The 25159-nt window shown below is 48.2% G+C and overlaps 1 long non-coding RNA gene across 10 annotated transcripts; it reads left to right on the top strand.

The window, feature by feature from the left end:
- The first annotated feature begins 2614 nt into the window (after nt 1-2614).
- On the top strand, nt 2615-24215 carry LOC147096000 (uncharacterized). 10 transcript variants are annotated; one of them, XR_015074846.1, is made up of 13 exons: nt 2645-2683; nt 10367-13818; nt 16153-16200; nt 16401-16433; nt 17105-17151; nt 17949-17997; nt 18192-18255; nt 19818-19866; nt 20170-20216; nt 20407-20470; nt 23336-23384; nt 23680-23726; nt 23925-24215. It is a non-coding gene; the product is annotated as an uncharacterized LOC147096000 (long non-coding RNA). The 10 variants fall into 10 exon arrangements; XR_015074847.1 differs by lacking the exon at nt 2645-2683 and having other exon boundaries at nt 10247-12285; nt 12744-13818; XR_015074854.1 differs by lacking the exon at nt 10367-13818 and adding an exon at nt 17342-17458 and having other exon boundaries at nt 2617-2683; nt 16401-17151.
- The last annotated feature ends 944 nt before the right edge of the window (nt 24216-25159 follow it).

A 25159-nucleotide genomic window follows, 5' to 3' on the forward strand; every position in this document is an offset into this window, starting at 1 on the left:
TGGTTTGATGTTCGGTAGTGGGGTCATGGTCCAGGTGGAGGTAGGAGGATGTGTCGGAGAGTTGGCGTTCAGCTTTCGCTAGGTAGAGGTCAGTTCGCCAAACAACAACAGCACCACCCTTGTCAGCAGGTTTAATGACAATGTCAGGGTTGGATCTAAGGGAATGGAGTGCTGCAAGTTCAGAGGGAGGTAGGTTGGAGTGAGTGAGGGGAGCAGAGAAATGGAGACGGCCGATGTCACGGCGGCAGTTAGCGATGAAAAGATCTAGAGAGGGTAAGAGGCCAGGGGGAGGGGTCCAGGTAGAACGGGAATTCTGAAAGCGGGAGAAAGGGTCAGCCGTGCAGGGGGAAGACTCCTGGCCAAAGAAGTGGGCACGGAGACGAAGGCGGCAGAAAAAGAGCTCAACATCGTGCCGAGCTCGAAATTCATTGAGGTGGGGGCGTAAGGGGATGAAACTCAGGCCTTTGCTGAGGACTGATCGTTCGGCGTCAGAGAGTGGAAGGTCAGAGGGGATAGTGAAAACGCAGCAGGGCATGAGGTTGGGAGAAGGGGGGTCAGAGGAAAGTGAAGGGGAAGAAGGTTCCGGAGGGACATTGGTGTCCAAGAGTTGATGAAGCTTGCGATCCTTGACATCGGAAAGGAAGAAAAAAAGTTTTTTGTTGAAGCGTCGGATGAGTCGAAGGATGAAATGGAACTGTGGAGCCGGACAGCTTTGAGATAGAGTGCGCCGGTGTTGCTGAAGAGAGAGGTTGAGAGTGTTCATGTGGCGCCGCATGGCGTTGAGCGTGGATCTCAGGATGCGGTGAGAGCAGTAGTTCGAGGAACGATGAATATCTTGGAGATATTTGTAATCCTGGGTGGATCCGAAACACGAAGGGTGGAAATTTAGTTGGAATCCACGTGGAATAAGTCGGAACCGGAGACAGTTGCTGAGGAAAATGATGTGGCTGTGAAACCGAGTCTTGGCAGATACCTGATCAAACACGAGAAGGGAAACTGAAAGTAATGAAGATGAACAAGGTTGAAGAGCCAAACGGAGATCCCGTCGAAGAGAGAACTTCTTCAAGGTAGGCATTCCTAGAAGAGGTGTGGCAGTGAACCAAACACTAGTACGATAGCAAAATATTGCAGATGCTGGAAATCCAAAATAACAACAGAAAATGCTGGAAAAACTCAGCAGGCCAGGCAACATCCGTGGAGAGAAATTAAAAGTCGACGTTTTGGGTTGAAACCCTTTTTCAAAACTGGAAAGGAAATAAAATAGATCGAAGGCAGGGCTGCGATAGAACAAAAGAGAAGTAAAGAGACATTAAGAGGTATTCAAAACCAGATGAGATGGTAATAGGACAGAGGAGCATAACAACATAAGAACATATTGAGTCCGGAAGGCTGCAAAGTGCCTAATCGGAAGATGAGGTGCTGTTCCTCGAGTTTACGTTGAGCTTCCGTGGAACAATGCAAGAGGCCAAGGACGGTGAGGTCCGAGTGGGAATGGAGCGGTGAATTAAAATGACAGGCGACCGGAAGCTCGGGGTCACCCTTACGGACTGAACGGAGGTGTTCTGCAAAACAGTCACCTAATCTGCGTTTGGTCTCCCCAATGTAGAGGAGACCGCATCGTGAGCAGCGAATACAGTATACTAGATTGCAAGAAGTACAAGTAAATTGCTGTTTCACCTGGAAGGGGTGTTTGGGGCCCTGGACAGTGGGAAGGGGGGAGGTATAGGGGCAGGTGTTACATCTCCTGCGCTTGCACGGGAAGGTACCAGGCGAAGGGGAAGGGCTGTTGGGGGTGATAGAGGAATGGACTAGGGTGTTTCGGAGGGAGCGGTCCCTACGGAATGCTGAAAGGGGAGGGGAGGGGAAGATGCATTTGGTGGTGGGATCACTTTGGAGGTGGCGGAAATGGCAGAGGATGATCCGCTGAATGTGGAGGCTGGTGGGGTGAAAGGTGAGGACAAGGGGAACCCTATCATTGTTCCGGGAGGGAGGGGCAGGGGTGAGGGCAGAAGTGCGGGAGATAGAACAGACACTGCCCTCACCCTGCCTGTTCATCCTTTCCTGATAATGTAAACCCTCGCATTTCTGGTATCATCCTTGTAAATCTTCTCTGCACCCTCTCCAGTGCCTCCACATCCTTTCTATAATATGGCAACCAGAACTGTACGCAGTACTCCAAGTGTGGTCTAACCAAGGTCCGATACAGGTTTAGCATAACTTCCCTACTTTTCAATTCTATCTCTCTAGAAATAAACCCTGGTGCTTGGTTTGCTTTTTTTTAATGGCCTTGCTAAGCTGTGTGGCAACCTTTTAGTGATTTGTGTATTTGTACTCCGAGATCCCTTTGTTCATTCATTTCTTTCATTCATTCATTCATTCCAAACAGGACCCCATCACTAACCCTTGTCCTCAAACGTGCCTGTGCAAAAATTTACGATTTTAAAAAAAAGCTGGACCGCAGACATAAGCAACGGGTTAATTTAAAAAAAGAGGTCGCATGGAAATAGATCATTTCATTTTTTTTTTAAAGAAAGCGGTTGAGGCGAGTGGAGCGGCCAGCTGCTGAGCTGGGTTGGGGGGGGGGTCCTGATGGCCTGTGGGCGCCACGTGGTTTGGTGCTTTTCAGCAGTGCGCACCTCTAAATCCAGCCAGATGCAGCTTGGCAGAGGGAGAGGTTATCGAGGTAAGGGGTTGCTTGAGGGAAAGAAAAGAAAAAGAAAAATGAAAGGGAAAGGGGAAGGGGAAGGGGTGAAGAAGGAGGGAAAAAAGGAAGGAGCATGATTCATGAGTGCAATAATTTTTATTTGCTTGAGATGCAGCAATAAGAGGCTTTTTTTTGTGGGGGCGAGGGTGAGATTTACTCTCAATGCTGGGAGGCTAAAGATTGCTGCCACAGTCCAGGCTTCTAACCTTAGCTGCATTTCAAGTGTTGCTTAGATTGTTAAATCCGTTGGAGCTTCTGTTTAACTTTCTGGCATTAAAAAAAAAATGCTCCTAGTTATTTTTAAGCTCTCTCCAAACAAAAGGGCAATTGCAAAGTATTTCACTGGGAGAGATCGAGAAGCACACTTCACTGCTTCAGGATAAAAGTTGGTGGCTTTTAAACGGAACGTGATTTTTTTTTAATGTTGCAGGAGAAGATTGTTGGCTTTCACTGCATTGTTGAGCTTGTAGAGAGAACATTTATAACTTAAAAAAAAAATCAGAATATAATGAATGGCCTGATAAATTGGGACCATGTCCCTGGGATGCTTTCTGTTAATTGAAAATTAATCCTTTTTTTAAATGCGGTTTTAATCTTCTAAAATGTTTAGAGAACGTGCTGTGAATTTTAGACTGTTGAGGTTTGTGTGTGGGGGAGGGGATTTAGTGAGCATGTGGGTCCCGTTTCTGCTGCAGTAAAATGACCCTTTCTAATTCACACAGAATCACACAGTGCAGATAGAGGCCATTTCGGCCCATCGAGCCTGCACCGACACATATCCCACCCGATCCCTGTAACCCCTACACCAACTCTCAGCTCAGCTCAATTTGGTTGATTTTTTTTTTCAACTCTGCCGTGGGTTACTAAGACTTAGGGGGTGTAGTGAAGGTTTTGGTGGTCGAGTTTTGTCTCCTGTTTGATCTTCTAGCTGCAGACTACAGAGAAGTGGGAAGGACACTGTGTCCTTGTAACGGGTCGCTGGATGATCTGCTTGGAAGGCCAGAGTCGGTTTTGCTGGCAAGAGTCAGGCTGTAAAGATTTTTTTTTTCGTACACAGGAGGTGGGTGTCGTTGGCAAGGCTGGCATTTATTGCCCATCCCCGTTTGCCCTTGAGAAGGAGGTGGTGAGTCGCCATTTCAGAGGGCAGTTAAGAGTCAACCACATTGTTCTGGGTGTGGTAGTCACATATAGGCCAGACCGGGTAAGGACAGATTTCCTTTCCTAAAGGACATTAGTGAACCAGATGGGGTTTTTATGAAAATCCGATGGTTTCATGGTCACCGTTACTGACACTAGCTTTTTATTCCAGATTTATTTAATTAATTGAATTTAAATTCCCCAGCTGCTGTGGTGGGATTTGAACTCGCGTCTCTGGATCATTAGTCCAGGCCTCTGGATTACTACGATAGCAAAATACTGCGGATGCTGGAAATCCGAAATAACAGAAAATGCTGGAAAAACTCAGCAGGCCAGGGCAGCATCTGTGTTCCTTGAATATCTCTTGATGTGTCTCAATCTCTCCTGCTTTCTATCCTATCTCTGACCTTCCCTTTTGTTCTTTCATCCCCTCCCCCTTTTCCCAGCCCCCACTTGCTTTAAAATCTATCCCTGTTCCTGCTTTTTTTTCCAGTTCTGACAAAGGGTGTTCGACCTGAAACGTTAACTCCGTTTCTCTCTCCTCTGGATTACTAGTCCACTATGCTACCATACCCGCTCATTGTGAAACTCTTCTGGTAATACGGCTTTAAAAAAAAAAAAAAAAACTTTTGATAGTCAGACACCGCCTTAAACTTCACATACTTTTTAAGGGGAAACCTGCTTTTTTTTTAAATAAAAGCAGAAATTGTTGGAAAAGCTCAATGTATTAATCAACAAATAGGCTAGTGTTTTTGGTACAGACCTCATCAGAACCAGGGAGGTTCGTTAAGATTCCACCATTTTTTTTAATTATAGGGCTTTTTCTTATTAACCTGATCTTTTTGCGATCAGCGATTTTAAAGCATTTGGACCATCAGTGCTGCAGTAAACTTTAAAAAAAAAAGACTTGCATTTATATAGCGCCTTTCACACCCACCGGACGTCCCAAAGCGCTTTACACCCAATGAAGTACTTTTTGAAGTGTAGTCACTGTTGTAACGTAGAAAATGTGGGAGCCAATTTGTGCACAGCAAGATCCCACAAACAGCAATGTGATAATGACCAGATAATCTGTTTTTATGTTGTTTTGAGGGATGAATGTTGGCCAGGGAGAAACGCCCCTGCTCTTCGAAATAGTGCCCTGGGATCTTTTATGCCCACCTAAAGAGGGCAGACGGGGCCTCGGTTTAATGTCTCATCTGAAAGAACATAAGAAACAGGAGTAGGCCAATCGGCCCCTCGAGCCTGATCATGGTGGATCCAATCTTGGCCTCAACACCACTTTCCCGCTCTCTCCCCAAACCCCTCGACTCCCTTGCGGTTCAAATGTCTTGTTAATCTCTCTCTTGAATATATTCAATGACTCCGCCTCCACAGCCCTCTGGGGTAGAGAATTCCAAAGATTCACGACCCTCTGAGAGAAGTTGTTCCTCCTCATCTCCGTCTTAAATGGGCGTCCCCTTATTCTGAAACTATGCCCCCTAGTTCTAGATTCCCCCACCAGGGGAAACATCCTCTCAGCATCCACCCTGTCAATCCCCCTCAGAATCTTTTATTTCAATAAGATCACCTCTCATTCTTCTAAACTCCAATGAGTATAGGCCCTGCTTGCTCAACCTTTGTGTCATGTCAATCCCTTCATCTCAGGAATCAACCTCGTGAACCTTCTCTGCACTGCCTCCAATGCAAGTATATCCCTCCTTAATTAAGGAGTCCAAAACTGTACGCAGCACTCCAGGTGCAGTCTCACCAGCGCCCTGTAAAGTTGCATCAAAACTTCCCGACTTTTATACTCCATACCCCTAGCAATAAAGGCCAACATTCCATTAGCCTTCCTAATTACTTGCTGAGACGACACCTCCGACAGTGCAACACTCCTTCACCACTGCACTGGGAGTGTCGGCCTAGATTTTTGTGCTCAAGTCTCTGGAGTGGGACTTGAAACCACAACCTTCTGCCTCTGAGGTGAGCGTGCTACCCACTGAGCCACTGGCTGACTCAGCTAGGCTTTTTTTTTAATTTGGAGTACGATTTGTAAAGTTGCTGGGTGGAAGGGAGAGAAAAATCATCGAAAGGGTGGGGAAAACTTACAGGATCTGGTTTCCTGCAACAGTTTAAAAAGACTTGGCCCATTTCGAATGTTGCTCATTTTTTTTGAAGGGGACGTATCGCCCTCTGGTGGAGGGAGGGTGAATACATATAAATGACCTCTTGAGATGCAATTCGTTACTTGTTTTAAGAAAATCTTGCCGTTTTCTCCAATCCTCCTTGTGAGCTGATGTGCGCTAGGCTATTTTTATTTCATGCTCAGTCTCTGGTACTTTGAGCTCAGATGGTCAGTACTGGAAGAATGTTTGACAAGTGGTGAGGGAATCGCAGTCAGACCCTTTTATATCCTCCTTGATCCCCTGTTGCTCAGCTTTGCGCTGGCTGACTGGACAGCAGAGCCCCCCTGGTGTTGGTTTGTGCTGACTGACTGCCTGCCCTTCCGACGGGCGTTGCCAATTCCCAGTAACGCTTTCCTTGCGACTCCCCCGGCTGCGCAAGCCTCGGCAGTTGAGTGCTCGCAGGGCGTTTGGGCAGGTGTGGGTGGGAGGCCCATCACTGTCGAAACTGGACCCTGCCCTCGCCCACCTGGTCATTTTGGCAGGATCGGGAGGAACAACTTGCATTTGTATGATCTCGGAACGTCCAAAGGGCACTTGTTTGTAATGTAGGCAACGCGGCAGTCAATTTGAGCACAGCAAGATCAAATGGGATTGGGGGCAAGGTATTGACTTGGATAGAGAACTGGTTGGCAGACAGAAAGCAAAGAGTTGGAATAAACGGCTCTTTTTCCGAGTGGCAGGCAGTCACTAGTGGGGTACGGCAGGGATCGGTCCTTGGACCCCAGCTATTCACAATATACATTAATGATCTCATTGAATGGCGGAGCAGGCTTGAGGGGCCGAATGGCCTAGAAACATAGAACAGGAGTAGGCCATTCGGCCCCTCGAGCCTGCTCCGCCATTCAATGCGATCGTGGCTGATCATCCAAATTCAGTACCCTGTCCCTGCTTTCTCCCCATATCCCTTTAGCCTTAAGAAATATATCCAACTCCTTCTTGAATATATTTAATGAATTGGCCTCAACTGCCTTCTGTGGTAGAATTCCACAGGCTCACCACTCTCTGGGTGAAGAAATTCCTCCTCATCTCTGTCCTAAATGGCTTACCCCTTATCCTTAGACTGTGACCCCTGGTTCTGGGCTCCCCGACCATCGGGAACATCCTGCATCTAGTCTGTCTAGTCCTGTTAGAATTTTATAAGTTTCAATGAGATCCCCTCTCATTCTTCTAAACTCCAGCGAGTACAAGCCCAATCGACCCAACCTCTCCTCGTACGTCATTCCTGCCATCCCAGGTATCAGCCTGGTGAATCTTCGCTGAACTCCTTCCATGGCAAGAACATCCTTCCTCGGATAAGGCGACCAAAACTGCACACAATACTCGAGATGTTGTCTCATCAAGGCCCTGTACAACTACAGCAAGGCATCCTTGTTCCTGTACTCAAACCCTCTCGCTACGAAGGCCACCGTACCATTTGCCTTCTTAACCGCCTGCTGCACCTGCATGCTTACCTTCAGCGACTGGTGCACAAGGACGCCCAGGTCTCGTTGCACTTCCCCTTCTGCCAATTTATTGCCATTCAGATAATAATCTGTCGCCTTGTTTTTGACACCAAAATGGATAACCTCGCATTTATCCACGTTATATTGCATCTGCCATGCTTCTGCCCAATCACCCAACCTGTCCAAATCATACTGGAGTTTCTCAGCATCCTCCTCACCGCACACACGCCCACCCAGCTTTGTGTCGTCTGTAAACTTGGAGATATTACATCTAATTCCCTCGTCCAGATCATTAATATATATTGTGAATAGCTGGGGTCCTAGGACCGATCCCTGCGGTACCCCACTAGTCACTGCCTGCCACTCGGAAAAAGAACCGTTTATTCCAACTCTTTGCTTTCTGTCTACCAACCAGTTCTTTATCCAAGTCAACACCTTGCCCCCAATCCCATGTGCCTTAACTTTACACGCTAATCTCTTATGCGGGACCTTATCGAAAGCCTTTTGAAAGTCCACTGGTTCTCCCTTATCTATTTTATACCAGTTACATCCTCAAGAAATCCCAGTAGATTAGTCAAGCACGATTTAACTTTTGTAAATCCATGTTGACTTTGTCCTACTCCTGCTCCTATCTTCTATGTTTCTATAAACAATAATGTGACAATGACTAGGTAGTCCATTTTAGTGAATGTTGGTTGAGGGATAAATATTGGCCCAGGGCACTCGGGAGAGAACTACCTCTGCTCTTCTTGGCATCCGCGACAAATTCTTCCCTCTCTGTTGAATATTGTGAAGACCGAAGCCATTGTCTTTGGTCCCTGCCACAAACTCCATCCCTCTCCCCAGCAACCGTCTGAGGCTGAACCAGACTGTTCGCAACCTTGGAGTCGTATCTGACCCCGAGATGAGCTTCCGACCACATACCCACGCCATCACTAAGACCGCCTATTTCCACCTCCGTAACATCGCCCGACCCTGCCTCAACTCATCTGCTGCGGAAACCCTCATCCATGCCTTTACCTCTAGACTTGACTAGTCCAACTCACTCCTGGCTGGCCTCCCATGTTCTACCCTACATAAACTTGAGGTCATCCAAAACTCAGCTGTACGTGTCCTAACTTGCACTAAGTCCCGTTCACCCATCACCCCTGTGCTCGCTGACCTACATTGGGTCCTGGTTCAGCAGCGCTTTGCTTTTAATATTCTCATCCTTGTTTTCAAATCCTCCATGGCCCTCGCCCATCCCTATCTCTGTAATCTCGTCCAGCCTTGCTCCTCTAATTCTCACCTCTTGAGCATCCCTGATTATAATCGCTCCACCATTGACGGCCATGCCTTCAGCTGCCTGGGCCCTAAGCTCTGGAATTCCCTCCCTAAACACCTCTCTTTCCTCCTTTTAAGACCAGTGGCGGGCAAAATCCGGCCTGCCGACTGATTCTTGAACTCAACAGCAGAAATGCACCATTTTTTTAATGCTTCTATTGCTTTCGCCTTTGCCACGCCTCCTGTGAGTGGCCGCTGCTGGGACCCGTCCATCTTGAACCAGGGGTCCACAGGGTTTGGGGGGGGGGGGGGAAGAGTCCGTCTCCTCCTGGGATCGGCATATTTTTATTCTTTTCCGGGGAGGGGGAGGTCTGAGCACCCAGAGACACCGGTCCAAAGTTTCAAAATTTGTGGCAAGTCTTGGATGGAGATTGGTGGCGACGGGGTTCTTGCCCTTCTCACCGGGAACGGCCTCGGGGTCCGGATCTTCTCGGAAGCAGCAGGCAACGGCTGCTCGACTCCTCGCGGTGCAGCGGACTGGCGCCGTATACCTTGGTGATTTGCACGTGGCCATGGGATGGTGGGGCTGTGGAACGGAAGTGACTTGCTAGCCATGTTCCCTGTCTTTTTTTGGCGCCGCGCCGCCCCATTCAAAATACCGCACCTGCGCAGTATTGACGTTTGAAAAACCGGCTGCGCGGTCTTAAAGGGAACATTGCTAGTCTCTGGGCCTGCCGCAAGCGTTTGCCCCCCCCCCCCCCCCCCCGGGCAAAGTTTGTTCCGGTGGCCTCATGGGGAGATGGGGCTTAAGGGTGAGGGTGGAAAAGAGAAGTGTTTTGAGGGTCGGCAGGGCGCAACGACAGTCAGTCCCTGTTCCCTTGGCCGGGGGGGGGGAGGTGGGGGAGATCAGCTGGGCCGCTCACTTTCGGTTGTGATGGGGGGCGTGTTCTGTGCAGCCTGTAAGTAGAGGAATTGGCTCGGCAGTGATTCTGGTCAACCCTCGCGAAGAATAGCCACTTGGGTAATGTATCGGAGGGCAACAGAACTGGAGCCCAATACCCTTGGGTATAGTAGTTATGTTACTGGACCAGTAATCCTAGAGGCCTGGACTAATGAGTTCAAATCCCACCACGGCAACTGGGGAATTTATATTCAGTTAATTAATTAAATCTGGAATAAAAAGCTAGTATCGCTAATGGAGACCATGAATCCACCGGATTGTCATTTAAAAACTCATCTGGTTCACCTAATGTCCTTCTTAGGGAAGGAAATCTGCCGTCCTTGCCTGGTCTGGCCTATATGTGACTCCAGACCCACAGTAATGTCGTCGACTTTTAACTGCCTCTTTGAAATGGCCTAGCAAGCCACTCAGTTGTAACAAACCACTACGAAGTAGTATCACCACACGGACTGCAGCGGGTACCCGCCCCCCCCCCCCCCTTTCTGGAGGGCAAATAGGGATGGGCAATAAATGCTGGCTTTGCCAGCAACGCCCACATCCTGTGAACAAATAATAAAAAAAAGGGGTAAGAAATCTGATCTCTGGCATCTCTTTTGTAGCACTGTAATACTGTGCGCGTGTGTACAATAATTGAGCGTTTTACGATTTTGGGTCTCGCTGGGATTCATTGATTTTGATGTGACTACGTTAGTGTTGCCAGAAAAATACCCTCGAACCCGAACCAAACTTCTGGAATGAGCCCATCAAAGAACAGAAAGGTAGAGGCTGAATGCCGCGTATTCAACAAAGAATGGACTTCTAAATATTACTTTACCAGCACGGGTGGAAAAAGCTGTGTGCTTAACTTGCAAAGAGAATGCAGCAGTGCTCGCAGTAGTGTGAATCGGCACTTTGAGAGTAAACCTGCATCCAATTACAAAAACCGAAGGGGGGGGGGGGGGAAGCAAAGAAAGCTGATGACATGGTTTGCAAATGGCACAGGATGGAAGTAGCACGAGCTACATGACTGCACACACAATCGCCAAGAACAACAACCCGTTCTCTGACGGAGAATTTATAAAGTGATGTATTGTTGAATCTGCTGCTATTTTGTGCCCAGACACGAAACAGCTGTTTGAGGTGAGCTCTCCGCCACAGAAGTGCCAGGCAATGACTATCCCCAACAAGAGAGAGTCTAGCCGCCGCCCCATGACATTCAACGGCATTACCATCGCCGAATCCCCCCACCATCAACATCCTGGGGGGTCACCATTGACCAGAAACTTAACTGGACCAGCCACATAAATACTGTGGCAACAAGAGCAGGTCAGAGGCTGGGTATTCTGCAGCGAGTGTCTCACCTCCTGACTCCCCAAAACCTTTCCACCATCTACAAGGCACAAGTAAGGAGTGTGATGGAATACTCTCCACTTGCCTGGATGAATGCAGCTCCAACAACACTCAAGAAGCTCGACACCATCCAGGACAAAGCAGTCCGCTTGATTGGCACCCCATCCACCACCTTAAACATTCACTCCCTCCACCACCGGCGTACTGTGACTGCAGTGTGTACCGTCTACAAGATACACTGCAGCAACTCGCCAAGACTTCTTCGACAGCACCTGCCAAACCCGTGACCTCTTCCACCTAGAAGGACAAGGGCAGCGGGCGTATGGGAACACCACCACCTCCAAGTTCCCCTCCAAGTCACACACCATCCTGACTAGGAATCATATCGTCGCTGGGTCAAAATCCTGAAACTCCCTAACAGCACTGTGGGAGTACCTTCACCACACGGACTGCAGCGGTTCAAGATGGCAGCTCACCACCACCTTCTCGAGGGCAATTAGGGATGGGCAATAAATGCTGGCATTGCCGGTGACACCCACATCCCAGGAACGGATTTTTTTTTTTAAAAACCTGGACCTGCAGTTGAAAAGTGAAGGAAACAATTTCTATTATTGTGCATTGGCACTTGCTGAGAGTTGTCAAAGACACAGCCCAGTTGTTTTTCATTTGAGGTATCGCCGAACATTTTGAGCTCACAGAAGAATTGGCATCAGTGCAGTCGGTTGAAGATACGTCACGTCTGTAAGGGGTTTCTTTCCTAGGTCTCTCTCTCGGGCCTGCTGTCGTCACGTGTTCGTTGGGCTGTAGGGGCAGCGGGCTGCCCAAGCTGATGGCTTCTTGGACACTTTAGTTCAGCAGGACGCGCCATCCATCGTTTTGTCCACGGACCGTTTTCTCGGTGCTCCTTCACACGACGATGGTGGTCGCAGCCCCGATTTCTCCGTGCTCCTGCATACGACGCTGATGGCTACCCGTTCTGTAAGGCGTTTTGCCGTTTCTTCTCGTCAACTGTCGTCTCGTCAACGGCCCGGGGTTTGTCGATGATCTCCCGATAGCTACCCCGGGTCTGGACGCTGACTCAACCTGAACCACCAATGGCTACTCTGAGTCTTCAAAACGTCTCCGATCCCGATCGTCTACCGAATCGTCGTCATCTTCGGACCCCCGAGCGATCTCTCGAGAATGATCTCTACAATGCTCTCTCCGAACCACACTGCTAATGGCTACCCCAGGTCTCCAGTTATACTTTTCATGGAGGCCCTTATCTCCCGCCATATCAAGGTTAGTCTTTGTTTAAATTTTGGCGGGCTTGTAGCACAGGGGGGTAGTCATTGTGTTTAAAGTAGTTTCGGGATGGCCGGTAACTGCCATCTCTGGTCTGGAATGACCTTGTATTGTCTTTAATGGGTCTTGAAGTCCCCCCTTGAACTTGAAGCTGTTTCCCTTTTGTCTGGGTAAACATTTTGATGGCCTTTATCTACAGGCCGATCTGATTGGAATCTGCATCCAATCTATATGTATGGGGTTCTGTCTGGTTTCGCATTCTCCGAAATTGCTGAATCCACAAAAGCTGTCTGGACTGCAGGAACCATTTTAAAATGTCCCAAAAAGCTGGTCACGGGGTCTGGCGGCCATTTTGTGTGCCCCTTTTTCTGGGCTTTTAAAACAGTCTTTAAAATTGAGGCCTTTTCTGCCAATAGACCCTTATAGGACAATGTTCAATTTTGCGAATCCTACAGACGATGCGAACGGATTTATTGGAGGCTGTAAATCGGTGCATGTCAAAATTTGGAGTGGAAAGAATTGGCGGGTGTGACCACTGATGGAAGCCCAACTCCGACAGGCAAACGTGTTGGGTTACTGAAAAGAAGTCATCGAGAAACCAATTGCGAACACAATTATTTTACTGCACTACTCATCAAGAGGTCCTCCTATAAAAGTGTTCTAAAACGAAGCAATAGCACGAACACTTACAAAAGTTGGCACCTACATTCGAGCAAGAAGATTAAACCGCGGGCAATTTGTAACTCTGCTGGAGGACTCTGAATCCGAGCACACGGATGTTCTGCATCATACCAGCATAAGCTGGCTTCGTTTGGGTAAAAGTTTGAAAAGCGTGCGGGGAGCTGAGAGCCGAGATTGGTTTATTGAAAGAAAAAATCTGCATTTTTACGCAGTTGAAGGAAGCGGATTGGCTCTCTGATTTTTGCACTCGCTGTCGATACCCTGGGCCGCATGAACGAACTGAATTGAAGGCTGCAAGGGGAGGGGCTTCTTGCTCATGATTTGCATCTCGGTGTCAAGTCACTTATGGTGAAGTTACTCCCTTTTTTTTCTCCCGTCAGAAAACAAGCAGTTCAGCCATTTCCCCCCCACTGCGACAGATTACTGTTTGCGATCAAAAGCTGAGTGTACAGGTCGTCGCTACTCGACCTGCAGGCTGAACTTTCTCGCCGATTTCCAGGAGTTTAGAACGTTAGAAATCCTCGCTGTTCACAGTTGATGTTGATGACACTCTGTGACTGCCAACTTGAGCTTCTCAACCTGCAATGTGACGCTTCCTGGGTTTTACACCTCTCGCGCTCGCTCTCTCACACTCACTGAACAGAGTTTTCCAAAGATCAAGGCTCCAGCCCAGAAGGTGCTTGTGCTGTTTGGATCAACTTACATATGCCAGCAGACACTTTCTGATGAAGTTAAGACGTAGATCTACGATGAGCAATGACCCACCATGCAGCAGTGGTCCGCATTGCAGTGGAGATGATGCTTGACTTCGATTCTCTGGTTAACGCACATCAGAGGCTTCATTTTTCAGTGAGTTTTTGTTTTTCTTTAACCCAATTTTCATTATACAAGGGTAAGACTATATTTCGAGCTATTTGCAATCTCTTCTATTAACTCAATTTTGAAAAAATTAAAATTTTATAGATAGTGTATGATTTCTCATTGTTAAAATTATATATCGTCAAAGTTTATAATTGCTTAAAGGTTTTTTTTTCACAAAATTCTAGTTGTCAATAACAATTTTTACAGTTTTTTAATTCTGGCATCATCTCAATGGCTAAGAGGTTTTGGGTAAACCTGTATCATGTTCGTTAGCACATTAAGTGTTATTTTTATTAAGTGTGGAAATGACATGATGTGTTCATAATGCAATAAATGCCGGAACAAATTTTAATGGTAACTGTTGTTAACACAATTTATTTTGTGTGCGGCTCACCAAAACTTTTAAGTGGCCCCCCAGCCTGAATAATTGCGCCGCGCCCCCCCCCCCCCCCCCCACCGCCTGTTTTAAGATCCTCCTTAAAACCTACCTCTTTGGTCATCTACCCTAATACTGTACAGTAAACTCTTGTTTAAACGGCACTTAATCATCTGGAATTCTTTAACAACCGGCAAAATTCAGGAGTAGGTTTTGAAGCTTCCGCCCCAGAAGGAACGGGGGCAGTAGTGTCCTGAAAATGGTGGGGAATGACTTGCCACTTGTTCCCGCCGTCGCTGTGGGTGCTGCAATCTTCCCCGCACTGTATCAGCTGGCTGTCCAGCCAAAGAGGAACCCAAAGGGAAGTTTTACTGTATATTTGTGGGGCCAGAATAAGCAGGTGTGCTCCTTTCGGCTTTTACAAGAACCAGCTTGGGCCATTGCCATTCCATGTCCCACCTCCCCTCCTGGGTTCGGAACACCCCCCCCCCCCCAACAGAATTACCACCTTCTGGTCTGAGGTCGGCCGATATATAAATTGCCTCGGTAGGTATACCTCTCCGTTATCTGGAATTTTTAATCAACCGGCACCATCCCGGTCCCGTAGATGCCGGATATGGAAGAGTTTACTGTATCTCCTTATGTGGCTCTGTGTCAAATTTTGTTTGCTAACGCTCCTGTGAAGTGCCTTGGGACTTTTTATTCTGTTAAAGGCGCTACATGAAGACAAGTTGCTGTTGATGTCCCAGCTAATTCAGTGTGGCAGGAATTGACCCTGCGAGCCTGCTCCGCTATTCAATAAGATCATGGCTGATCTTCTACCTCATCTCCACTTTCCAGCACTATCCCCACATCCCTCGATTCGCTTAATATCCAAAAAATCTATCGATCTCTGTCTTGAATATACTCAACGACTGAGCCTCCACAGCCCTCTGGGGTAGAGAATTCCAAAGATTCACCACCCTCTGTGTGAAGAAATTTCTCCTCATCTCAGTCCTAAATGGCCGACCCCTTATTCTGAGACCCCTCCCCCAGTTCTGGACTCTCCAGACAGGGGAAACATCCTCTCAGCATCTACCCTGTCAAGCCCTGTAAGAATTTTATGTTTCAATAAGATCACCTCTCGTCCTTCTAAACTCTAGGGCCTAGAAATTCACTTGGGCGCGGGCAGCTCGCTCGCGCCCAAAGGTTAGCGCTGGGCGGGGAGGCATTAGCGCACGCCGTATATTCGTCTTCTGCGCCCCAATTCGGAAGTGGGCGCTATACCAGGGTGTGCCCGCCCCCGTTTGGGGCGCTGCAACTGAATATCGGCGCGCTAGTTGCTGCAGCGCCACCCGATGCAGTGCAGCAGGCTGCGGTACTGCAGGCCTCCTCTTAAGGGGGAGGTGCCTGCAACGGCCGGAGCCCCGATCGCGAGTGCCGGCAAAAGAGCCCGGCACAACGGAGAAGTGCCGGGCTCCACGGAAACCAGCCGGCAATGCCGCGGGGGGGGTGGAGGAGGCCGGGGAAGGAGGTGCGGGCAGGCGGCCGCCGAAAAAGCGGCCGGCCGCACCTTCAGCTTTAAAGCGCCCCACTATGGCAGCAGGACGGCCCCGTTTTCTGTTCGCTGTTTGCGCCCGCTTCGGAGGAGGCGGGTGCAAATAAATATGGGGATCGGCGCGGTTTCGGGGCGTTACGGGCCACCGCGCACACCGATGACGTCATCGGTCCCGGCGCAGCGCTAACGGCTACCGCCGCCAATGCCGCTGCACTCAGTTTCCGCGCTACCACCCCGCCGGCGCAAAAGACTTCTTTAGGCGCTAAGTGAGCGCAAGGCCCACTGAATTTCTAGGCCTAGTCTACTCAACCAAGTTCTTGGGTCTGTAGCATCACATTGTGCCATCGGGAGAGCTGAGTGGAACCATCTTTAATGTTTGTGTGCTTTTTTTTCTACATCTGTCCCGCAGGTGGACGAGGGACCAGGCAGCGGTTCAGAAGTTGCTCCTTGCGGTGAGGTACGTGAGGCATTGGTTATTACTGACCGACCGTCCGCAAGGCTTCTTTTGAGTGTTATGATGAAACTCAAGTTTTGCTTTACTGAGTTAGACTGTGATGATAACCCGCAGCGCACTGAATGCTTCCAACTGCAGGCTGCTGCCTGACCTGCCCCGCTAGTGACTGTCGCCTGTAACCTTGCTACTTGATTGTTTTGCAGGTTCGAAGGATGGAATCCGGCACAGAGGAAGAGGTGCGACAATTCACTTTTTTTTCCCGATGCAGCACACAGCACCTTGCCGAGCCGGGAGCCTAGCAAAAGTCAACGCCTCGGGTTTTTTTTAAATCCCTACACGCCCTCCCCTCCTATCTCTGTAACCTCCTCACATCCCTGAGCTCCTCCAATCCTGGGTTCTTGCACATCCCAGATTTTAATCGCTCCTCCATTGGTGGCCGGACCTTCAGCTGCCTAGCTTTGGGATTCCCTCCCTGAACTGCGCGCTCTCTTTCTCTCTGGCTCTCCCTCTCCTCTCTGGCTCTCCCTCTCTCCTTTCTTTTCCCCCCCCCCCCACCTCCCTCTCTGACCAAGTCCTAATGTGGCTCCATGTCAGATTTTGTTAAAAACTCCTGTGAAGCTCCTTTGGGACGTTTTACTACATTGAAGGCGTTCTATAAATACAAGTTGTTACTGGATCTTCCTGGGCTGGAGGGCCTGGGTTGGATTCCTGGTCTGTGCTGAGCTGTTCTTGGCCTAGGTGGGATTATTCTACAGTTAACCTCCCTATCCTCAGACTGGGGAGAGGGGGAAAACCAGCCACAGCCAACACCAACCTGTCAAGTCGGTCTGTATACAACTGACAGCATTGTGTTACCTGCTCCTGTGCTTGCAAACTGGCTTTGTTTAACTTCTTTCCTGTTCTGCAGCGTGGAGACAGAACATCTTGGGACCCCGGACTCTGCGATGTGGCCAGGTACGCGAACAATGATTTAGATCCGCAAGTTAAACCTATACCCGAGTGTTAATGATGACACTTTACAGACTAGAGTTACTGAGTTAAAGGTGACGATACACAGTGCTCTGAACACTCCTGAATGTTGTCCTGCAGTTGTTTCTGTGGCTCTTCTGGAGGGGGCTATGTTTAACATTTCTCTGTGTTGCAGGTTAGCTGGTTGGGATTGACAGCTGGTGTCGTGCAATTACACGCCCGCACAATTTACAGCACAGAAACCGGCCATTCGGCCCGACTGCTCTATCCCGGCTCCACACACTGAGATCGGGTGCGTGATCATTCATTACACGCTGTAGTTAACGGTATACCCGAGTGTTAATGATGACACCTTACAGACTAGTTACTGATTTAAACCTGACGATGCACACAGTGCTCTGAATGCTCGCCTCTGCTGTGCCTCACCCGGCGCACCTCTCGAGGGCAGCGTTTCATCCACTTGTTGCTCTTTTACAGGGAGAACTGAACGAGCAGTTGAATCATTCTTTGCACAGCTTAGCAAGGTGAATGCATTCCATCGTTTTTTTTGGTCAGCATTTAATACTGCCACTGTTACGGATATTCAGTAACGGCTCCAGTCGGGCTTGGTGCCTTCAGAGAGAGGGACAACTCAGGAATGTTAATGATGACACTTTACAGGCTAGAGTTACTGAACTAACGCTGGTGATACACACAGTGCTCTGAATATTCCCGATCGCGATCTGTCACTTCCCCTCCTGGTTTTAGGGGCCGTGTTTCACATTCTTTCTTTCTGTTTGCAGGTTTACAGAGAAGGATGGAAGAGTCTATAAAGTTGTGTGCTGTAGTGAGGTATGTGAATAATTCATTATAACGAGCACTTTAACTGGTAGCGGAGGTGTTAATGATGACACTTTACAGACTAGAGTTACTGAATTAACCCTGACGATAGACACAGTGCTCTGAACACTCCCAGCTGCAGTATGTTACCCAGGCAATACTGGCAGCAGACAGCAGTTCATTATATTCTCTCTTTGTTTTCACAGGACAAGGGAACGCACAGGACAAAGGAATAAGGTGCAACAGTGCTGCTCACGAGAGGAACAGGAGGTGAGTGCACAAACATAACTTATTTATTGGCCTTTATTGCAAGGGGGCTGGAGTATAAGAGGAAGGACATCTTGCTGCAATTACATAGGACTTTGGTGAGACCACACCTGGAGTACGGTGTACAGTTTTGATCTCCCTACCTAAGGAAGGATACACTTGCCATTTTAGAGGGGATGCAACAGAGGTTCACCTGACTGATTGCTGGGCTGAGAGGGTCTTCCTTTGAGGAGAGATTGGGTAGACTAGGCCTATATTATCTGGCGTTTAGAAGAATGAGGTGATCTTATTGAAATAAATAAGATTCTTAGAGGGATTGACAGGGTAGATGCTGAGAGGCTGTTTCCCCCTGGCTGGAGAGTCTAGAACTAGGGGGCATAGTCTCAGGATAAGCCATTTATGACTGAGATGAGAAATTTCTTCACTCGGAAGTTTGTGAATCTTTGGAATTCTCTACCCCAGCGGACTGGGAATGCTGAAGCAATGAGTATATTCAAGGTAGAGCAATAGGTTTTTGGATACTAAGGGAATCGAGGGATATGGGGAATAGGGTGGGAAGGGTTTGATGGGGTAGACGTAGAGAAGATGTTTCCACTTGTGGAGGAGACCTGAACCAGAGGTCATAAATATAAGATGATCACTAATAAATCTAATGGGGAATTCAGAAGAAACTTCTTTACCCAGAGAGTGGTGAGAATGTGGAACTCGCTACCACAGGGAGTGGTTGAAGCGAATAGTACAGATGCATTTAAGGGGAAACTAAGAAACACATGAAGGGAGAAAGGAATAGAAGGATATGTTGATGGAGTGAGATGGGTGGGAGGAGGCACGTGTGGAGCATAAACAATGGCATGGACCAGTTGGGCCAAATGGCCTGTTTCTGTGCTGTAAATACCATGTAAAAAGTAGACTTCTGGTAGAAGATCAGCCGTGATCTTATTGAATGGCCGAGCAGGCGCGAAGTGTCATATGGCCGACTCCTCCTAATTCTTGTGTTTGTAATAGTTAATATTCTGCATGGGTGATTGGCACTTGATCGGCACCCAAGTTAAACCTGCTAACAAGACACTGGGTGCTGAACACTCCTGACTGCAGTAGCACTGTGTTGTACGGTTTATGGAGTGTTTTAGCATCTTCTGTTTTGCGGACTGGGGTAAGGGCAGATGTTGGGTGCTGAGGTGTGCAGATTGCCAACTCGGTGACATGTTGCAGCAAACCCCCCCCCCCCCCCCCCCCTTATTGAGCGCAGGAGGTACCACTGGCTCAGTGGGTAAATGAAACCGCCTGGGGTCGCACCCATCGCCAGGGTCTCTGGTTCGACAGCCCTGGTCTGTGCTGAGTTGGTTCATCGCGGGGGCGGGTGAGAAGTGGCCGCGGAGAACTCTAGCAGGGACTGGTGCTTTCCCAAGAGGGGGATTTAAAAACAACAGTGACACTTTGCAGACTAGAGTTACTGAATTAACCTTGATGATGCATGCACACAGTGCTCTCAATTCTCGAGCGCTATACGTTACCTGATGCATGTCTCGAGGGCAGCGTTTAATCTTTTTGTTTCTATTTTACAGCTTGGAGTAAAGAACGAGGAGCTGAATCATTCTCTCTCAGCGTAGCGCGGTGAGTGGATTGTCACCATTCTCCAGCAAGCAGCAATTTGTTTTCCCGGTCACGCTTTTGTTATGTCAACATTTTTAATATTGAAACTTAACGAATATTCAGAATTGGCCCCAGTGAACTCCAGTAGGGCTTGGTGCCTTCAGAGAGAGGGACAACTCGGGAATGTTAATGATGACACTTTACAGACTAGAATTACTGAACTAACGCTGGTGATACACACAGTGCTCTGAATACTCCCGATCACGATCTGTTACTTCCCCTCCTGGTTTTAGGGGCCGTATTTCACATTCTTTCTGTTTGCAGGTTTACAGATGGAAGGATGGAAGAGCCCTATTGTATGCTGTAGTGAGGTATGTGAATAATTCATTATAACGAGCACTTTAACTGGTAGCGGAGGTGTTAATGATGACACTTTACAGACTAGAGTTACTGAATTAACCCTGACGATAGACACAGTGCTCTGAACACTCCCAGCTGCTGTATGTTACCCAGGCAATACTGGCAGCAGACAGCAGTTCATTATATTCTTTGTTTTCACAGGACAAGGGAACGCACAGGACAAAGGAATAAGGTGCAACAGTGCTGCTCACGAGAGGAACAGGAGGTGAGTGCAGAAACGTAACTTATTTATTAGCCTTTATTGCAAGGGGGTTGGAGTATAAGAGGAAGGACATCTTGCTGCAATTACATAGGACTTTGGTGAGACCACACCTGGAGTACTGTGTACAGTTTTGATCTCCCTACCTAAGGAAGGACACACTTGCCTTTTTTAGAGGGGATGCAACAGAGGTTCACCTGACTGATTGCTGGGATGAGAGGGTCTTCCTTTGAGGCGAGATTGGGTAGACTAGGCCTATATTATCTGGCGTTTAGAAGAATGAGAGGTGATCTCATTGAAACATAAGATTCTTAGGGGGCTTGACAGGGTAGATGCTGAGATTCTGTTTCCCCTGGCTGGGGAGTCTAGAACTAGGGGGCAGAGTCTCCAGATAAGTGGTCGACCATTTATGACGAGATGAGAAATTTCTTCACTTGGAGGGTTGTGAATCTTTGGAATTCTCTACCCCAGGGCGGTGGGTGCTGAATCGATTATATATTCAACAGCTCAGTAGATTTTTGGATACTAAGGGAATATCGAGGGATATGCGAATAGGGCAGTAAGGGTTTTTTGTTAATCGTTTGAGATGTGGGTGTCACTGGCAAGGCCAGCATTTATTGCCCATCCCTAATTGCCCTTGAAGGTGGTGGTGGTGAGCGGTCTTCCTGAGCTGCTGCAGCTGAAGGTACTCCCACAGTGCTGTTAGGTGGGGAGTTCCAGAATTTTGACCCAGCGACAATGAAGGATCGGTGATATACTTCTAAGTCAGGATGGTGTGTGACTTGGAGGTGGTGGTGTTCCCATGCGCCTGCTGCCCTTGTCCTTCTAGGTGGTAGAGGTCGTGGGTTTGGGGGCTGCAGCAGAAGAAGCCTTGGGGAGTTGCTGCAGTGCATCTTGTAGATGGTACCCACTGCAACCACGGTACGCCGGTGGTGGAGGGAGTGAATGTTTAAGGTGGTGGATGGGGTGCCAATCAAGCGGGCTGTTTTGTCCTGGATGGTGTCGAGCTTCTTGAGTGTTGTTGGAGCTGCACTCATCCAGGCAAGTGGAGAGTATTCCATCACACTCCTTCTGCCTGGTGGAGAGGCTTTGGGGAGTCGGGAGGTGAGACACTCACTGCAGTATACCTAGTCTCTGATCTGCTCTTGTTGCCGCAGTATTTATGTGGCTGGTCCAGTTCAGTATCTGGTCACTGGTATCTCCCAGGATGTTGGGGGATTCGGCGATGGTAATGCCGTTAAATATGAAGGGCGGTGGTTAGACTCACTTGTTGGAGATAGTCATTGCCTGACACTTGTATGATGCGAATGTTACCTGCCACTTATCAGCCCAAGCCTGAACGTCGTCCAGGTCTTGTTGCAAGCGGGCATGGACTGCTTCATTATCTGAGGAGTTGTGAATGACACTGAACACTGCAGTCATCAGCGAACATCCCACTTCTGACCTTATGTTAGAGGGAAGGTCATTGATGAAGCAGCTGAAGATGGTTGGGCCTAGGACACTGCCCTGAGGAACTCCTGCAGTGATGTCCTGGGGCTGTGATGATTGACCTCCAACCACCACAACCATCTTCCTTTGTGCTAGGTATGACTCCAGCCAGTGGAGAGCTTCCCCCCCTGACTCCCATTGACTTCAGTTTTACCAGGGCTCCTTGATGCCACACTCGGTCAAATGCTGCATTGATGTCAAGGGCAATCACTCTCACCTCACCTCTGGAATTCAGTAATGGCGGAACCCAAACTGGGCGTCAGTTAGCAGGTTATTGGTGAGTAAGTGCCACTTGATAGCACTGTCGATGACACCTTCCATCACTTTGCTGATGATTGAGAGTAGACTGATGGGGCGGTAATTAGCCGGGTTGGATTTGTCCTGCTTTATGTGGACAGGACATACCTGGGCAGTTTTCCACATTGTCAGATAGATGCCAGTGTTGTGGCTGTATTGGAACAGCTTGGCTAGAGGCGCGGCTAGTTCTGGAGCACAAGTCTTCAGCACGACAGCCGGGATGTTGCCGGGGCTCATAGCCTTTGCTGTATCCAGTGCGCTCAGCCGTTTCTTGATATCACGTGGAGTGAATCGAATTGGCTGTAGACTGGCTTCTGTGATGGTGGGGACCTCGGGAGGAGGCTGATACGGATCATCCACACGGCACTTCTGGCTGAAGATGGTTGCAAATGCTTCAGCCTTGTCTTTTGCACTCGCGTGCTGGGCTCCACCGTCATTGAGGATGGGGATATTCTTGGAGCCTGCTCCTTCTGTTAGTGGTTTAATGGTCCACCACCATTCACAACTGGATGTGGCAGGACTGCAGAGCTTTGATGTGATCTGTTGATTGTGGAATTGCTTAACCCTGTCTATAGCATGCTGCTTCTGCTTTTTAGCATGCATATAATCCTGTGTTGCAGCTTCCCCAGGTTGGCAGCTCATTTTTTGTTATAAGAAGTCGGCCATACGGCCCCTCGTGCCTGCTCCGCCATTCAGTGAGATCATGGCTGATCATCGACCTCAACTCCACTTTCCCTCCCTATCCCCATATCCCTTGATTCCCCTAGAGTACAAAAATCTTATCGATCTCAGCCTTGAATATACTCAATGACTGAGCATTCACAGCCCTCTGGGGCAGAGAATTCCAAAGATTCACCACCCTCTTGAGTGAAGAAATTCCTCATCTCAGTCTTAAATGGCCTATTTTGTATCTTGTGGAAGACACAAAAAGCATACCAAAAATGGTGGAGAACCAAGGGTCTAATGAGGGTGAGGAACATAACGTAATTAATATAAGTAGAGGAAAAAGTACTAGAGAAACTAATGGGACTAAAACCTGATGCATGTCTTGAGGGCAGCATTTAACCATTTGTTTCTATTTTACAGCTTGGAGTAAAGAACGAGGAGCTGAATCGTTCTCGCACAGCATAGCGCGGTGAGTGGATTGTCACCGTTCTCTAGCAAACAGTTCAGTTTTCCCAGTCACGCTTTTGTTATGTCAGCGTTTTTAATATTGAAACTTAATGAATATTCAGAATTGGCCCCAGTGAACTCCAGTCGGGCTTGGTGCCTTCAGAGAGAGGGACAACTCAGAAATGTTAATGATGACACTTTACAGACTAGAGTTACTGAACTAACGCTGGTGATACACACAGTGCTCCGAACACTCTCGATCTGTCACTTCCTCTCCTGGTTTTAGGGGCTGTGTTTCACATTCTTTCTGTTTGCAGGTTTACAGAGAAGGATGGAAGTCTATAAAGTTGTGTGCAGTAGTGAGGTATGTGAATAATTAATTATAATGAGGACTTTAACTGGTAGCAGCGATGTTAATGATGACACTTTACAGACTAGAGTTACTGAATTAACCCTGACGATAGACACAGTGCTCTGAACACTCCTGGCTGCTGTACATCAGCCAGGCCATAACCGCCGCAGACAGCAGTTAAAAGGGTCTTATTTTTTTCACTCCCTGCAGGTTGCGGGGAACCCACAAGCCCAGAGACTGGTGTCTTCCCACTTCCACAGTACAAGTGGGAGAGAATGGATGGTGTGAAGAATCTCTCTCTCTCTCTCTCTCTCAAAGCTGCCGCCTGGTTGTTGGTGACCTGTTGAGCAGCGAAGCCCTGTCCCATCCAAACGAAGTCTGCGACCTCGCTGATTTGGTGTGTTTTAAGGGTTAAGATGTGGACAGGCCCTACACTTGGTGCTGGTAGATTAACACTACCTCTTGTAGACTTGTATTTGTAATAAAATCAGCATAACTCTTGTGATGGTGTTGTTGTCTTTATTTAAATTTGCGTCCTTCCTCGCCCCCACATACCCACTTGAATGCTAGGCAGCGAGATTCTCTTTGTTCCTTCAACAATGGTCCAAATTCCCCCTTCTCTGGTACGGTAACGTGGAAAGTGTGGAAACAGCCTAGTGGCTAACAGCACTGACCAGTGTGGTACTGATCCTTACAGCGTGATAGTCCCCAGCTCTTTGAGTGTTCCCAGAACATGCCTCTGTCTATTTTCGGGTATTTATCCAATTCCCTTTTGAAAGTTACTATTGAATCTGCTTCCACCGCCCTTTCAGGCAATGCATTCCTGGTCATAACCACTCACTGCGTCAAATATTTCTCCTTCTCTCTGGCTCTTTTGCTAATGATATTACATCTGTGGCCTCTGGTTCCTGATCTCCTCTTTCCCCCCCCCCCCCCCCCCCCACCCCAAAACTGGAAACAGTTTCTTCTTATCAAAACCCTTCATAATTTTGAAAATCTTCTCTGCTTTCAGTAGAACAACCCCAGCTTCTCCAGTCTCTTCCCCATAACTGAAGTCTCTCATTCTGGTAAAATCTCCTCTGCACCCTCTCCAAGGCCTCGACATCCTTCCTGAAGTGTGGTGTCCAGAAGTGAACACGGTGCTCCATCTGAGGCCAAGCCAGTGATTTCTGAAGGTTTAGCATAACCTTTTTTGTAGGATTCTATTTATAAAGCCCAGGCACCAGTGTGCTTTTTAACAGCCTTCTCCACTTGTCCTGACACTTTCATGTACCTGTCCAATCTATTCTTGAATGTTGGTGTTGTTGTGACATCAACCACTGTGAATTCCACAGCCTCCTCACAAACACTCTCTGTAAAGAGGTTTCTCTTGTTCACTGTTCCACAGGGGACAAGGACTTAAGAGTAACAGTCTGTAAGGGAGGAAATAGCCACAGGTACATGAC

The sequence above is a fragment of the Somniosus microcephalus genome, unplaced genomic scaffold, assembly GCF_052327205.1.
Source record: "Somniosus microcephalus isolate GS21.2 unplaced genomic scaffold, FLI_Smic_1.0 unresolved_chr1, whole genome shotgun sequence".
NCBI lineage: Eukaryota > Metazoa > Chordata > Chondrichthyes > Squaliformes > Somniosidae > Somniosus > Somniosus microcephalus.